Source organism: Empidonax traillii, unplaced genomic scaffold (assembly GCF_003031625.1).
Source record: "Empidonax traillii isolate 1590-97213 ecotype Southwest subspecies unplaced genomic scaffold, ASM303162v1 scaffold65:size4453928, whole genome shotgun sequence".
Classification (NCBI taxonomy): Eukaryota; Metazoa; Chordata; class Aves; order Passeriformes; family Tyrannidae; genus Empidonax; species Empidonax traillii.
Genome location: NW_020955258.1, coordinates 3,455,530 through 3,472,236, shown reverse-complemented (window position 1 = coordinate 3,472,236; position 16,707 = coordinate 3,455,530).

Sequence of the window (16,707 nt, the reverse complement as noted above, 5' to 3'; positions counted from 1 at the left end):
GTCCTTTCAGCCGGCTTTACCTCTCACATACAATAGTCTCTCTGTTCTTCATTGACTTCATATATAACTTTCATTTATAAGCACTTCCTCTGCTCAGTAGCATCTAAAGGATTTTAAGCCTTCCTTTTCCCATGGTCAGCAAGAAATTAATTTGGCACTGACTAAGAAAAATTCTCAGTATTTTTATGTTAAGTATTTTTATGTCATGTTATTGGTCTTGTCTAAGACCAGTAAATCGAGTATTGGTTACATTTTCTTTTATTTCTCTGTGATAAGAGAATAATCCTTCAGATATACTTGGTAAAACTTTTCAAAATGTTATGTTTGCATGCTGTAAAGAAGTTTTGCTAGCAAGTAGAGACATAGACAAGCATATATTAAATTAACCACACGAGATTTCCAAAAATACTCAAGGGATATTAGGCTGCATCTCCAAAAGGCTCACAGTAGCTACAGATGTGTTGACAAAAAGTTAAAAAATCTCACTGTATATATTTAACTGGAATGTAATTGCTGTTATAAGTGGGAATATAGCATAGCAGAATTTTTCAAGTCAAATTAAATGAAATAATATTAGTAATAAACATAATGGTTCTTCTGAAATGCCCTAACCCTTTCCAGAAGTCTTCCTTTATCTGTCAAGATCCAACCATGTACGTAAATGGTGCCGTTTGCAAAGCTCTTTCCTGTTTGGGCTTTGTTTACATCAAGCTTCTGGTTACCAGAATCTCTATGGTAAGGTCTTGTGCAAAGCATGGCTGTTGGATTGCGAAAGAGCTCTGTAACTGCATTAAACTAACACTCTAAACAAGTATTTGTGGGAAAAAGTAAAGAGGAAAGAAGTATCTTGAATTTATCTACTCACACAAAATAGATTTTATAATTAAATTATTCTTGTGATATTAGTAAGTCAACTAAAATAAGATACGCAGCTGGATTCTGTACCTTTTTCAGCTCCTAGGTTTTTTTGAGTTTATGTTCCTGAGAGTATCAAATGAAAACTAAAATCTAGAGAAATTATTTATTCTGTAACAAACCATCCAGATGTATTGTTCTTTCATGTAACTAAAGTCTCTCAGTTACATCCAGGTTCCTTCAAAAAATTTTATCCCACTCCCAGAGTGGGATCAGAGTATCAGAATAAAAATGCTCAGTCTTCCCATTCCCCAGGCCTTGTGAAAAAGTGGAATGACTTTTTCCCCGATCTTTTCAAGAAGCACTGAGCTATGCACACTGTAGGGCAGAACAATTTATATTCTCTCAGGGCATAGTTTTAGGTAAGTCAGAAGACAGTAAAAATAAAAAAATGCTAATAGGAAATGAGAAGCATCAGTAAAACTAATCTGAAAAAAGGATGTTCCACTCCTTCTACTCTTTTCCCTTAGAAGATGTCACCAAAGCTGGAAACAGAACTCTCCTAATTTTTTTTCAATTAAAACTTCCTAAGGAAGAAGGGAAAATACGTTGTATTCTCTGAAAACAGTAAATTCTGTTGCATAAATATTGCTTTACTCAAATATGGGTTTTGAGTTTGGGTGCTTCACAATTTCCCCTGCTTTGTACAGGCTTAACTGCTGGTTTGCCTGTACCTTCCTTAGTGCCTTATATATCATTCAGTGTTCTCTCATTATGAAAGAAGTGTTGCAAGACAGAAGCCTTTGTTCTACCACATCACAGAAACATAAGCTAGCTAGTATCTATGCTTATTTGAGCATGAGGAGCTAAGTTAGATGAAGTCAAACCACTGTTTTGAGCAGGCCAGAAAGATTTATCCAAGTAGGAATAGTTCATTTTAGCTGCTGAGAATGCATTTGCTCCCTCATTACCCTCTGAGATGGTTAAAGTATTGCCAAATTCATTTTACAGAAACTCCAGTGAAGATGAAATTAGCTCCAGAATCTAAAATCCTAGCAGTGAGTAAGCTTTATTTTTCCACATGCCCCACAGCAAAATTGTTCTTGCTTTAATCACTTTCAGGAAGACTAAAAGAAGCAAGAGTATTTGGGCATTATATCCTCCAGATGGATCTGGTTTTGCTGAAGTTTAGAAATCAAACTTAATTCAGTAAGTGCCTAGCTTTGTTTCTGTTGCTTCAAATACACTTTGCATGACAACAGATGAGAAAAGTATTGTACAGTACAAACAGAAGATACAAGTTCATTTTCTCTGATTCTGTAGTTTGATAGCACAAAAGTTAAGAGACTAAGTTTAGATACAAAATTAAGTTACTAAGTCCTTTCATATTTCCCATATGCATATTATTTATTTTTGTTGTTGATAAAAAAATCTGAAATACCTTGTCTTCCTGGTGTTGCTGTTTTGTGCTATATGCTAAGAGAATGAGAGAATTACAATTTATTTCATTGAGTAGGAAAAACATAAATTTGCAGTGAAGTGAAAAACATACATCATAGAAAATAATAAAGTGGAAACCTGCTTTGGGTTTTTTTTATTTTATGTTGTACTTTCACATCAAGAACGTCCTAATCTGCATTGAAATTAGATCATGAAAAACCAAGGACTGTTTTGTACAGATAAATGGCTTGACAAAAATACCACTAACTAGCAGAAGTGAGCCTTTTTCTTTCAGAGGAATTTTCCCAAATTCATTAAGCTTAAAAATTTATCTGCACAAAATTTACACTAGGGTATAAAAATCAGTAAATCCCCTCCATATTCTATCCTGATAACTGAGATGCAACAGTGTGTAGCACCTCTCCTTCATAAGAAGATAAGAAAAATACCATTTCTATGGAGTTGCAGCTGACACTTCCAGTGTTGAATGCTGTGCCTATATGAAGAAAACCTGATTCTGCATTGAGCACCCTCAACCTTGGCAGATCATATTAGAACTGGGTCCACAAAAGGAGCAGATAAATATCCCTACCATCTGCTATTTCTCTAACACAAGATGATAAAAATTATTAAGCAAATATTCATAATGCAACCAACCTATCAGCCAAGGATGGCTGAAGAAGAGCTGAACTGCAATTCAAAAGATGAAAGGGTAGGCTTGTGTAATATGGACAAAAAAAAAAAAAAAGACAAAAACCCACTACTTGGTTTAACCAACAGTTATTGGCTAAATGTTGTATTCAGTACCCATAATAATTAAACAACATTAACAAATAATTTATGCTACTATAGACCTCTCAGATTCTACAATTTTAGTTCTAAATTTCTGAAATTTCAGAAAGACACTACTTCAAGGATGTCAGATAACTTGGAGTGCTGTCCAGAGTACCTCACTCATGAAAACAAAAACCTTTAGGACATGAAAACTAGAACCATGTGAAATGGACAAGAAAAGCAAACATGAAAATGTACAGCTGGCATTTTTGGATTCATGCAGTCACCAAAGAAGGTTTTATTGTACACGCAACTAGAGTTGCTCATGTTAGAAGGAGCACAACTTGCTATCTATGCTTTATTTGCAATACAGAAATCAAGTGCTGAAAATGAGAATTGAAACCTTGTCATCTTTCTCAAGAAATCTTTCAGCAGAATTCAAAATTAACACTGTTTACTAAATGCCATTTTCCCTGTTAGAGTTGAACCATAAACCAATAATGATCTCAAACAATTTGCTTGTTATTCATCACTGTTCACTGACACTTGTCCAAATAAATTACTGCCTATGGATTATCTGAAATGTAAGGCTGTTATTTGCACATAATTATATGTGATAGATCACTCAAGTCACATGTTATTTAGCTGTTAATTAGTTGATCTCTGTTTCATAAAAGTGAGCATACCTGAAAATCATTTACCTTTAGAATCTCCAAGTCATTAGACAGAGATCTAATTCCTGGGTTTGGGGGTGAGTTTTTGATTATTATATTTTTAAAACTTTTTGTTGTGTGTTGCAAGGGAAATTTGACTAACTAGAGACATCTTTCCTGGTAATATATGGAGACCTCAGATTTCAAAGCTCATTCTGGTTTGAGTAAGCTGCCTAACAAAAATTTCACTTCCTTTTTCCTTGACATATAGTTCTCAAGCAATAGGAAAGATGTGCTTAATGCTGTCATATACACTATCCCCAGAGCCTGTTCGCACTTTAATTACCTATATGTGCATGCTGGAATTACTATATCCTTCCTCAATGGCACACCAATTCAGACACCTGTTTCATGCTTGGCTTGAAACTATCAGCCTTTGCATAAACTTGAAGAGTCACACCTAATACTGTTCTTAATTTGCTCATTTTCCATCTCAGTACACATGTCCTGAATAAAAAAACTACACTAAGTGGTTACTAGACCAATGGGTGTAGCCCAGTAGTGGTTACTATACTAGTGGTTACTAGTTCCAAAGGCTGTAGCCAAGAGTCCTGCTGGAACACTGGGAATCCCAAAAAACACCCATCCTCCTCTCCTCCTGCCAATGAAAACTTGGACAGAAGAAAGAGAAAACCTAGACAAATGTTTGCATTATGATTCTCTCTACAACAAAATAAGATCCCAAAACATGATTTTACTGATGAATGGCTGAAGACTTTTCAGTGCCTATTTATTTTTTCTTTTCAGTACCTAATTATTTCTTCTTTTCAGCAATCACCTTGAGATGGGTTCTAACTTCAGATCTACTGCATGGAACTGATGGGTACACATGATTTGTACTTGGAGCTCCTTACAGTTGTGAGACATTATAATTATTTTTAAATTACTGTGAGCAGTCTGTTTCATCAGGCATTTCATCCTTCTTTCTCTGACTTTCTATTCAGGCAAAACATTCACTTCAGTCAATGATACTTCTGTGAAAGAACTAGAAGTATGAGCCCAACACTTCCTTCTGCTCTGATACAATGGTGTAACTATATTTCAGACATAAATGAAACACAACTTTCTTTTTGATATGAAGAAAATAGAAGCAATTTTGTAAGTTCCTTAACATAAAATAGTCAGAGCAAAAAATAGTAATGGTTTAAGTGAATATGTCATTTACATCTTTTATATGGAGGTTGATTCGATATTCAAAGTCTTTATAATATGATTTAAGTTAAAACTACTTTGACACAAAGATTTGCATATATTTCTTTAAGTAACTATCTTAAGTAAGTATTTTCTTTAGTATTGTCTAATTCTTCTTCTTTAAAGAAAAGATTCAGTGGCTATATGCTGTGGTCATTTCCTCTGATTTTTCAGAGTAATTTCCAATGCTATATGATTGTTACACTTGTATGGGATAGTGATTATAGTATAAGAGATTACTGAAACACAATTATTTTTAGACTTCACTATGTTGTTCCTAACTGCATCTGTTAAGATCCTGTAAAAACTGAGCCAGATGCTGCGTGGTATGCAAACACTGTGAGTTGCAGAGATCATATGTGCAAAGACTACAAAAATACTCTCTAAAAAGTAACTGTGATTATGATCAACACAACAGGCACCTAAGATTGAATTCTGTCCACTTAAATTGCATAATCCACAAAAGGTTATGGGAAAACTTCAGTTGTCACTGAAACTGGTCCTACCTGTGACAAAACTGCTTTCAAATATTTAATGCCAGTAACCTCAGCTCAACAGAGGCACTTGGAGGAAAATATTTTAGAAGATAAAAATACATACCTACTGCTCAAGGAGTGATTGGAAATAATTCACCATATCAGATTCGCAGCAGGTGTAAATCAGTCTAACTCCACTGACCTCTCATCCCCAATCATCCCTCAGGCATATACTATTTAGCTTTGAGACATGGAATGAAAGTCTGCAGTATGCCTAACAAACTGTATTGTTGCATCTTAAAGTTTCTAATATATGATCTGCATGATTTACTAGAGTGTATTCCTACAAGTCATGGTTCACCATAAGCTCTGCTGGCTGTTACAGCCTAAGATGGCAAACAGTTACTCATACACACGGATCTTTTAAGTCAGACCTTGTGCTCAACTGATTAGATCCAGAGCTGCGCTTTTTATCCTAATACCAGAACTATGCATGACACTTCCTTTGTGCTTCATGATTCTGTGCTTCAGATATCACCCCAGACTTAAACAGGCCTTTCCCCACTGAGCATCACAGTGCTTGCTGCATTCTCCCTTTACAGCGACAACAACTCTTGTTGAAATACAGTTCGCCATGTTTAAAATGTAATTTTAAAAGATGCATAGGCACCAGTTTAAACCCTTTTAAGGGATAGTTATTTTCCCTTTCATGTGTGTGTATATATCTGTATCTATAGCGACATCTGTATCTACATTCTACATCATCCTGTATTTAAAGTTGGGGCCCCCAGGGATTGATATTTAGCACATTGCTCTTTAATATCTTTATAAATTATCTTGATGATGGGCTCAAGTGTACCTCGATGAAATTTGCTGATGGTACCAAACTGAGTAGGGAAGTAGACATTTTGAAAGGGAGAGCCACCCTGCAGGAAGACCTGAATAGGTGAGAAGAGTTGGCTAACAAGAACCTTACAAAGTTCAACGAGGACAAGTGTAAGGTCTTGCACCTGGGAAAACATAATGCAGGAGCACAGCACAATCTGGAATCTACCTGTCTGGAGAGAAGCTCTGTGAGAGGGATCTGGGGTTCCTGGTGGACCTGCAGCTCAGAATGAGTGAACAGTGCTGCTACTGCTGCAGGGAAAGCCAGCTGGGCTGTACCAACAAGGGCAGCAGCAGCAGAGGTAAAGAAGTCATTATCCCACATTATCCCAGTATTATCTTTCACCTGGAAGGTGCTGATTCCAGGACACACTTGGAATACTGTGGTCAGTTTTGGTGCCCAAGAGGGTCCAGAGAAGGGCTGCAGAGATGATCCAATGACTGGCAAGCCCACCATATGAGAAAAGGCTGAAAGGGCTGTGTTTGTTCAGCCTTGCAAAAAGAAGGCTTAGGTGAGACCTTACCACCATGTTCCAATATTTAAAGTACGGCTGCAAAGAAGACGGAGACTCACCTTTCACAAGGACTCATACGGAAAAGACAAGTGATAATGGCTCCAATTTATTCCTGGGGAAATTCCAATTGGACACAAGAGAAAAATTTTTCAGAATGCGAACAATCAGCCATTGGAATAATCTCGCCAGGGAAGTGATGGATTCCCCAACACTGGACACTTTTAAGATTCAGCTGCACAGGGTGCTAAGCCATCTTGTCTAGACTGTGCTTTTGCCAAGAAAGGTTGGACCAGATGATCCTTCAGGCCCCTTTCAACCTGGTATTCTATGGTTCTGTGTTTCTATGACTCATTACAGCAACAAACTCCAGACAATTCATACTATAAGTGAATTTTTTTTGTTTCCAGATGACTTTTTTTTCTCTAAAAGTTTAATGCCAGTACTTCTTTTTGCTTTATCTTTTGTATAAATTAATATGCAAATGAAGGAAAAGCAAGCTCCCATGTGAATAATTACCTATTGCTTATCCTAAACAGTTAGCAGACATGAACAATGATTAATTAAAAAAATTACAATAAAACCAACTTCAGGGAACACTCATATTTGCACTGAAATTTCCATCAGTCAGCTTGTTCCTTTAAACATGAAGACATTTGAAAAGCTACAATTCTTTTCCGTGGTGGAAGCCAGGACGCTACTACCATTTACTTTTGGGATTGTTCTACTCTTCTCTGAAGAATAAGCCTGAAGTCCAACAGTCACTGTAGTCTCCTAATGATTTCAGAAGCATTGGATTTCCCTTTCTATGGAAAAGAGCAATTCCTTAAAAAAAAATAATTAACTTTTTTTGGGCATATCAAACTAAGTGACCATGAGCGCTGGACCCAAGTATCTGTTTTGGAGCAGAATTGTACTACTGGACTGGCACATGTGGCTTCCTTAATTTCAAAACACTAGGCCCCCTGGAAACACATAAAACTAGAGTTATTTGATTTTACACTCTTCACAAACTAGATCAAATAACAAGAGCAAAAACATGAAAGATGAAGAAACAGCCCATCCAACACGAATATTCAAAAACCTTCTGAAAACAGAGATGACACAAGTCTAGGTTTTGGATTTTTAATTTCAAAGAATCAGACATTTCTGGTTTTGCAAACTAGAGGTAAATGAAAAAATGAATCTAGACAAGAAGAAAGATAGAAAAGCAATGCAGGTATCTTTGCACATGATCCATTTGGGTTCAGAAGGTTATTACTGTATTCGTGACACCCATCTCAAGTTTTTCAATATATAAAAATTGATGAGTACCTTCTTAATTCTATATGTTCATAAAGTTTATGTTTATGAAAACCTTTAATCTTGACTTTAAAAGATTTACTGTCAATACATGAAACACTGGGACATGAGGGGTGATGTTTTGTAACTTGTTCCTCATAGTAACAGCAATACATTTATAGCAGAAACAAAGTTTGTTCAGAAAGAGATGTACAATATTTCATTTCCTTCTACTTCAGAAGAAAAAATGTAACATCTTTTCACAAAACAGAAGGCTGATGACACTGGTACTGTGAAGTAAAGACATTATAACACATGGTATCATTTCAAAATAGAAAGATCTTGGGAAAACTCATTTAACTAGAGAATCGATTTTTTATACATTTTGCCAAGAATTTATGTAATCATATTTTAAATAAATATACCAGAACTTTTGTGAGGGTTTTCATTTAATTTTCATGCTATAATTTTGTGAAGGTTTTAAATGCATTTTCATTATCCAGAAAACCTAAAAAAAAAACAAACAAAAAACCAAACCAAAACAAAAACCCCAAACAAAACAAACAAACAAAAAACCAAAACAAACCCCCAAACATTTATCTGATTCCATCTTAATGATTATGATTAAGTTTTCACACAGTCCCAGACAAATATACAGATTGTAGCCTAGTTGAAAACAGTGGAAAAATTCTATTAGCTATTAAAAGAGCTAGAATTTTAAACTGAGTCTGATAGTGAATAGTATGGGTAAATCTCCACTTTATTAAGTAAAATGCAAAACAGCTTTTACAGCTACTGAGGGTTAGAGGGACATGGCCCATTGCTGAAGATGTTCAGCATATGTTAGGTCTGGATCTGAATTTTTTTCTCTGTGAAACATACAATTTCGTCTTAGCTATACAAAATACATATTCAACATTTTATTTTTACCCATCTGTGATGACACTTAAATTCTGGTTTACTTTTCTCTGAACTGCCTTCTGTGATCTCAGCAAGCAGATTTTTTTTTTTTTTTAAAAAGCAACACTCATTTCTCAAAACAGATATTATGTTTTATTACCCCTCAGGCATGTCTGTGGTGCAAACTATATGCTCATTTATGGTCAGTTTGTGTACATGAAATAGTTTTGACTGTGAGAATAAAGAGAAAGCTGTGGTTCAGATATGTCACAAGAAAGAAAATGGATGTTACTTTTGTTCTTTTCTTATGTGGTAGGTTGATACTCATATCAGTTTTCATATTAAATTTTAAGTGCTATCACATGATTTATAATGATGTTTAAATATAGGCATGGGGTTTTATTAGTAATCTTTTCCCTTGCTCTAAAAAGACAACTGTACTTTGCCTAAACCAAGAAAAACTTTTGTTCTTAAAATTATTTTTATATCTCTAATAATTATGTATTGAATACTGTGCTGTAGATTCTTCTCTTACCTTATCTAAAACTGATACAAATTCACATATATAGGACACGAGCCTAAATCATCTTTAAATTCTACAACCCTCTGTACCGCCCCGGGAAGGATTCTCTCAGGGAAGACATGGTAGGGAAGAGTTATCAGAGGTGAGACCACAAGATGTAATACTGAGTTTGTAATAACTGTAAACCCCAGAGAGATATTTGTATAACCAATATAACTAAGAGCTGGAGCCTTTACTTACACATCATATAAGAAATTGCACATCACTTTATAGTCTGTAAAAATAAAAACTGTGGTTACTTACTATTTGGTGAAGAACTAGATTGATTCTTCTGCAGGTTCTTGACCTTGATTAAGCCTTCTTTTATCATTACTCTCATGGTAAGCTGCACATACACACAAACAAAAAGTTTAAAAAAAGCCCATCAAAACATGTTTTAGGTAAGAGAATTCAATAGAGGACATATTCATGATATTATATACATTCATTCACTTCTACCTTGAATGTTGCCCTGAATATTGATTTTACCTCAGATTTTACAGCCCCAGTCCCTTTACACTGAGAGCAATATTGTGGAATCGGAAAAGGTCTGGAACTTTGTGGTAGGTTGACCTTGTCTGGCTGCCAGACAGCCACCTAGACTCTCTCTTACATCCCCACCTCAAACAGCACATAGGTACAAAATATGATGAAAAAGACTGATTGAATTGTGGAAAAATAACTTCATGCCAGTTAAAATAGATTTGGAGAGTGAGAATCAAAGACAAATTAAAACACCACCTTCCCCACCAACCGTTTTTTCCCCACCCAACTTCACTCCTTGATTCCCAGGTTCCCTATATCCCCCTCAGCCACGCCCAAGAGGTTCAGAGTGGTTGGGGAATGCAGGGTCAGTACATGACAGTCCCTTCCTGCCTCTCCTGCTTTCTCACATTTTTCCTCAGCTCCAGTGTTCCTTTCCATGGGCTGCAGGTTTCCCTCCATGGGCTCCAGTTCTTGTCGTGAGAAATTGCTCCCGTGTGGCCTCCCTCAGGGCCACAGTTCTTCAACAGGAGGACCTGCCTCCAGTGTGAGTGCACTCGTAGCCCACTTGCTACAGTGTGGGCTCTACAGGGCCATGGTTCCTCTTAGGGGAACTACCTCTAGTGTGGGCTGTCCATCGCCACAGTTCCAGTCAGGAAAACTCTGCTCCAGCGTGAGCTCTCCAAGGCCCGTTTCCTTCAGAAAAGCCTGCTACAGTGTGGGCTCTCAACAGTCTGTGGTTCCTTCAGGACATATCTACTGGCTCCAGGATGGCATCCTCCATGAGCCGCAGCCTGGATATCTTTAATGGCGTCCCTCTCCCCAGGCCGCCGGGGAGTCTCTGCTCTGACCCCCGGGGCACCTTCCACATCCCTGGTGCTTACACGTTTGTCCTTCACTCTTTTTCCCTCGCACTTCACCCCCTGTGCAGTGTTTTGGCCTTTGTCGGGGATTGTTGGAGCTGCCCCCAGCGCTGGCTGCCTGGCCCAGCCCTGAGGGAGCTCCTGAGGCAGCTGGCTGGACCCGGCTGGAACCGGCTCGAACTGGCCGAGCCCAACCGGCTGTGCGCGCTGGGGAGCCCTGGCCCCTCCCGCAAGGCCTGAGGCGGCCCTGTTGCCCCAGGCCCAAAGGGACCCCTCAGCACTGACCTGATCCCTCACTCAAGGCACAACAGCCTCCTTGCAAGGGGTGATGGATTCGGCCAAAGACATGAGTGGCTTTCTGAATCGTCTGTTTTATTGGAGTTACTGAACAGCCAGTCTCACTGTGCATTATGCTCATTTGTAAATATTTATGCGCAGTAACCGGTCTGTGTGTCTGTGAGGGTCTCCCCACAAAGACAGATCAGCATGCTTGGTTGGAGGCAAACCACAGCTACATGGAAGACATACATATGGCCTTTCCTTGACTTTTAGAAGTACCATCTCTCTAAAAGGAAATAACATTGTAGATCTTACTCTTTCCTTAGGAAATCACTGATGTCTTAGAATTATAACATATTGTTACTATAAGAAGGTTCTTTTGCCACAGTTGGTTAAGGCAATTTGTTTATTGTGTTCCTGTAACACAGAATTGGCTTGAGAGTGATATATATAAGTAACAAAAGCTGAATATCAATATTCTTTGATAACTGAATGAACGATGCAGTCAGGGTATTCTCTTCTCATATAGACTATACTGTGGGGCACCTGCACAGGTATGATAAGCACTCACCAAATAAGGAGAACAACATTTTTCAGATCTGATCCCTATGTATATAAGGGGTTTAAATTTTCAGAATAACTTAATGAAAAGTGTGAGTATGCAGTAAGTGCTCCACGTCCATTTTGCAACAGATGGCATAGCATTGGAATATGAAATTAAAATACACATGTACATAGTTCATACACGTATATTGGGTGTTAAGTCTGTAGATTTTACAAGTGCACAAAAGGCCACGTACATTTCAAATACATCTAGCCATGATTACATCTCCAAAAGAAACTGAGCTAGGACATGACAAAATCAAAACCTAAAAAACAAAATATTAAGCTACTACATGCAGTACGCTAAAGCAGAGCAAAGAAAACTGAGCAACTTTGTTAAGTTGCACAGTTCATTGGCTTATTTCACTACGAGTTTTATAGCAACAACTTTTAACACTGTTTATGGTGCCCACCATATAGATATACTATCTACATTCTATATAGAGGGGAAAAAACCCAAAACAGGTAAACAGAAACAGCCTCTTTTGGGGAAAAAAAAAAAAAAAAAAAAAAAAAAAGGAACCAGGACAACAAAGTTTGCCTGTAAGTGGATGAACTCTTCGCAGTATGTTCTCTATATACTTTTTTTTCTGCCTAGTCTCAGCACTTCTACATTTTCCTTGAATATTAGATTGCAACTGGAAAAAACCTCTCTTTCAAATTACATGACAGTGATACAGATTTGATCTTGTTTCTGCAAGCCAACAAAAATTCTTAATGTTTAAGTTGTGAGGGTCTAAACTTTTATTGGACCTGATTACTAGGAAATCACAGATAAACAGCTAGCAAATTACTTATGAAGGTAATGTAAGTACCAAGGACATTTTAAGTCAACATTTTAGCAACTAGAGCTTTGATAGCTTGCCTTAAAGTTTTTGGTTTCCTTAATTTTTAAAGAGGCTAATGAATCCATGAAGACACATTATGTGGAATGGATGGTTTTTGGAATCATACTAGGACCTTTCATGGAAGGAGTGCCAGAACAATATTAATATACATACATAAGATACCCAACAATGTAGAACAATATTTTATTTTCATCTACTCTAAAAAAATTCAAGAAGTCTGACATTGTGCATACAGCTGTACAAAATCAATCAATTTTCACTGCCTTCTACCATAATTATTTCTTATCATTCTTTTGTCCTGGGTTTAGCTGTGGCTCGTCTTAGACTTCTCTGCAACAGTCTTGACATCTCCGCACTGGCTCCTGGTATGAGATGCCTGCTTCCATCCTCACCTAGATTAGGAGCTGGTGAAGTAATCATTTTGTGCATATCTAGGATTTCATGCTAGCATCAAAGAAATGACCATTTGATGAGAAATATTTTTAATATACTCTCTCAGGAAGCAGAATTAGACATAATGATTACCATGCTTCATAAAGGTGGCCTGGAGTCCATACTCAGAGGTATGATCTCATTGTGATGTTGTCTGATGAAGCACAGTATCACATCCTGGAGAATGTATGCTATGGTATCCTGAAGACAAGATTGAAATTGGACTGGCATTTCCTCCAGATGTTTCCTTTCAACAGTTCTCTTCCAACACTGTTTAGGTTTGGGTTTTGGTGGGGGTTTTTTTCAAGAAATAAGGGGGTCTTATGAGGTTTTTTTCCTATCTGAAACAGCTCTTGTCACTGCTGAAAGGACATGGTCCACATGCAATCAAAATCTTCATAATTTGGTGGCTGTTTTCACAGTGTTTACTTTTCCTATGGAGCCAAAGGCTTTCACCTTCAGCATTATTTGACCCAAAGTTTCTAAACTATTAATTGTCCAACTTGCACCAATCACTTACCATGCATATTTTTTGTCAAAAAAAAAAAAAGTTAAAAAATTAAAAATAAATGACAGACAGCAAAGGTCACACACATTCCTCTCACAATATTCAGTCATTTAAGTAGCCTTGTATGGACATCTTTGGAAAATAACAACTATTAAGGCCATCCTCTATAACATAATGGTACCATTGTATTGACATATGCACATAATCAAAGACTGATACAAACTGAAACTATCATTTGTGTGTAAAATGTTGTAAGTGATTTTGGTCTAGTGATGGTAGGTTCCTTATAAATTCATACCTGAGTACAGAACTGATCCTTCTTGTCAGCAAAACTAATATCTGCTTTGGTCTACCTTGGTTAAATAACCAGAGCTTGTGCTTTTACCTTGTCCTCGGTTTACCTTGTCTAGCAGACGCAACAGACCAATGTTTAACTTAAACTTGCTTTGCAGCTAAGAAATTAATCTAAGCAAAGTTGTTACAGATTCTGTTCCAATTCCCATTGCACCCAATCTCATCAGCAGGCATGTGGAACCTATGGAAGAACCGAAATATGAAAAGAACTAGAAACTCACAATATCAAGAGATGATCAGGGATTTTTTTTTCTGTGGAGTGATGAATATGTTGAAATGGAAATGAATTACAAGAAAGAGTTGATTTAAAGAAATTATTAATTTTGGGGAAAAAAGAAAACTAGATAATTTTTTTACATTGAAATTCTCTGAACATACATTTTTTTTCACGTCAAAGAAACTATGTCAAACTAAAATATTTGTTTTAAAAGGTGATAACAATGAAAAAAAAAAAACAGTTGTGCTGATCCAGACTTCTGCAATGGAAGACACAGAGATGGTACATGAAAACACTCTTTGTTTGAATTTCAGATGGGAAAGTTTTAAAAGATCAGCAATTCCCTGGAGATGGGAAAGGAAGAGTTATTGCCCAACTTCAAGCTAAACTAGTAGTTTAGTTTCATCTGCTTTTGCAACTCAAAAACCTTAGACAAAATTCTAAGGAACAAAAAAAGATGTGCAATGCATTAATCATACATACATATATAATGGTTAATTTCTGGTCTTACCAATCTGTAAATCAAAATGTAGTTCTTAGTTAAACGGCTGTTAACTATAATGAGCTATTGTTTGCATTTCCTAGGCAGGTTGCCATAGTAATTGTCTGTATGACACTATTCAATGTTTAAATATTGGAAAGCTCTTCTGGGAAGTCTGTCTTTACTTCAGCAGCATACGTGTTCATGGGAGGAAAAACTTCTTTAAAATATTTCCTAAGCAGACATCACGTGAGCGTGACGATATGTGCTGATTAAACTAGAAGCTTGTTCCTCTTTAACTGATTCTAAATGAAATTCAGATTTGTAAAGAGAACATAAGCAAAATGATAAAATTAGGACCCTCACTAGCATTTGCTGCTTTTTGGTGCCTCAGACATCTGTGCTTAATTATACTTGTCAGTGGACAATATTTCGTCTTCAGGCAAGCTCGCATGTATCATATAGCAGAAAGAAAATGAAGTTTCTTGAAGAGAACCTTAGGGGCAAGTGTAAAAGTGTATTTGCCTTCTACAATTTCTCAGATGACAGCGTACAAATAATAGACTTTATGGCCCACTGCCATTGTTGCGGGGTGTCCGGAGGGAAGGTTACAGGAAAAACAAGATATATGGTTATGGTCTGACCAAAACCCTAGATTTCCCATGTTTTGGTAAATCATAATATATGGTTATGGTCTGACCAAAACCCTAGATTTCCCATGTTTTGGTAAATCATAAAGGTTTAGAAACTTTAAATTTGAAATACCTATATTTAAGTATTTAGACAATTTAAAAATAAAACTTTCAACTCTTTCTAATTAGGAACAGGAACACATCTACTGTTTGTTTTTATTTCTAATTGAGAGTAGATTTGGAGGCACTCTTTTATAAGCAGCAGTGGGCTTACATGACATACAGGAGACCAAGGACAGGCACAGCTGAAAAGCAGGCATATCCATGAAGACTTTTAGGAACATGTGCTTTCATGTGTTTGCAACAGAGCAAAAGCAGTCATGTGATCAGTTACTCAACACCAGCCCACACACAGAACCTAATTTAATACAAATGCCTTCCAAATTAGGGAATCAAAAAGGGAGTAGTATAGGATCCACAGAAAAAAGCTAATGACAGACTTTCAGAATCACTATGTTCTTCCTACAGTGATTTTCTTTCCCTTCTTCTCACCAGCAAGGGGATGTATTACAGGTAAACAATGCTTTTCCCAAACTGAACAGCTATGGGGGAAACTAAATTTTTTTTTGTTCTGTTTTCCCAGCAATTTTCTCTCATACTCCTCCCAAATGCAAAAACTAACAAATCAAAATCTCAGCAAGAGTTACTATTTCATAATTGCATTTAAAATATTAAATCTTGAAGGATAGTATATGACCTTTTATAGAACTGCATGGTTACCTTGTTCAAATGATATTGTATGTTGGCATTTATGAACCAGTAATTCCATTTTACTCTAATACAGTTTTTTTTAAAGTTGGACTCCTTAGGAATGAGGCAGAAGAATATCTGGAACAAAGATCTTTGAGCTCCAATGATCCTTGAGACCAATGCTGGGGAAATGGATTTCTGCTCCAATTTAAGGTAGATGTGTAGGTTTTAATTTTGCAGACTCTTGCTACTTCTAGAAAGTTAAGGCTGTTGCCTGAGAAAGTTCCTAAAGCTGCAGTACCAGTTTAGACCACCCTACTAATACAACCAATACAACTGGCCAGCCACACATACAAGCTACAAATCTGACCTAGGTTTGGGGAGTTTTGCTGGATTATTTTTAACCCAGATCACTTCTCTGATCTGGTTCACTGCTCTGGTACTGAACAGGATGAGGGTAACAGAGGGAGCAGTATGATTCAAGAATGAGCAGCAAGAGATGAGGACAGTCAGACGAGGTGCACTCATCTGGTATAAAACTGCTGCTGAACTGTGGACCAATATGCCCAATTCCAATGGCTCCTCTGAAATTGCCTTAGATGGTGATACAATGCCAGAACAAGTCACTGTGATGTTTTGCTTCTAGTGTTATTAATTTGCAGACAACT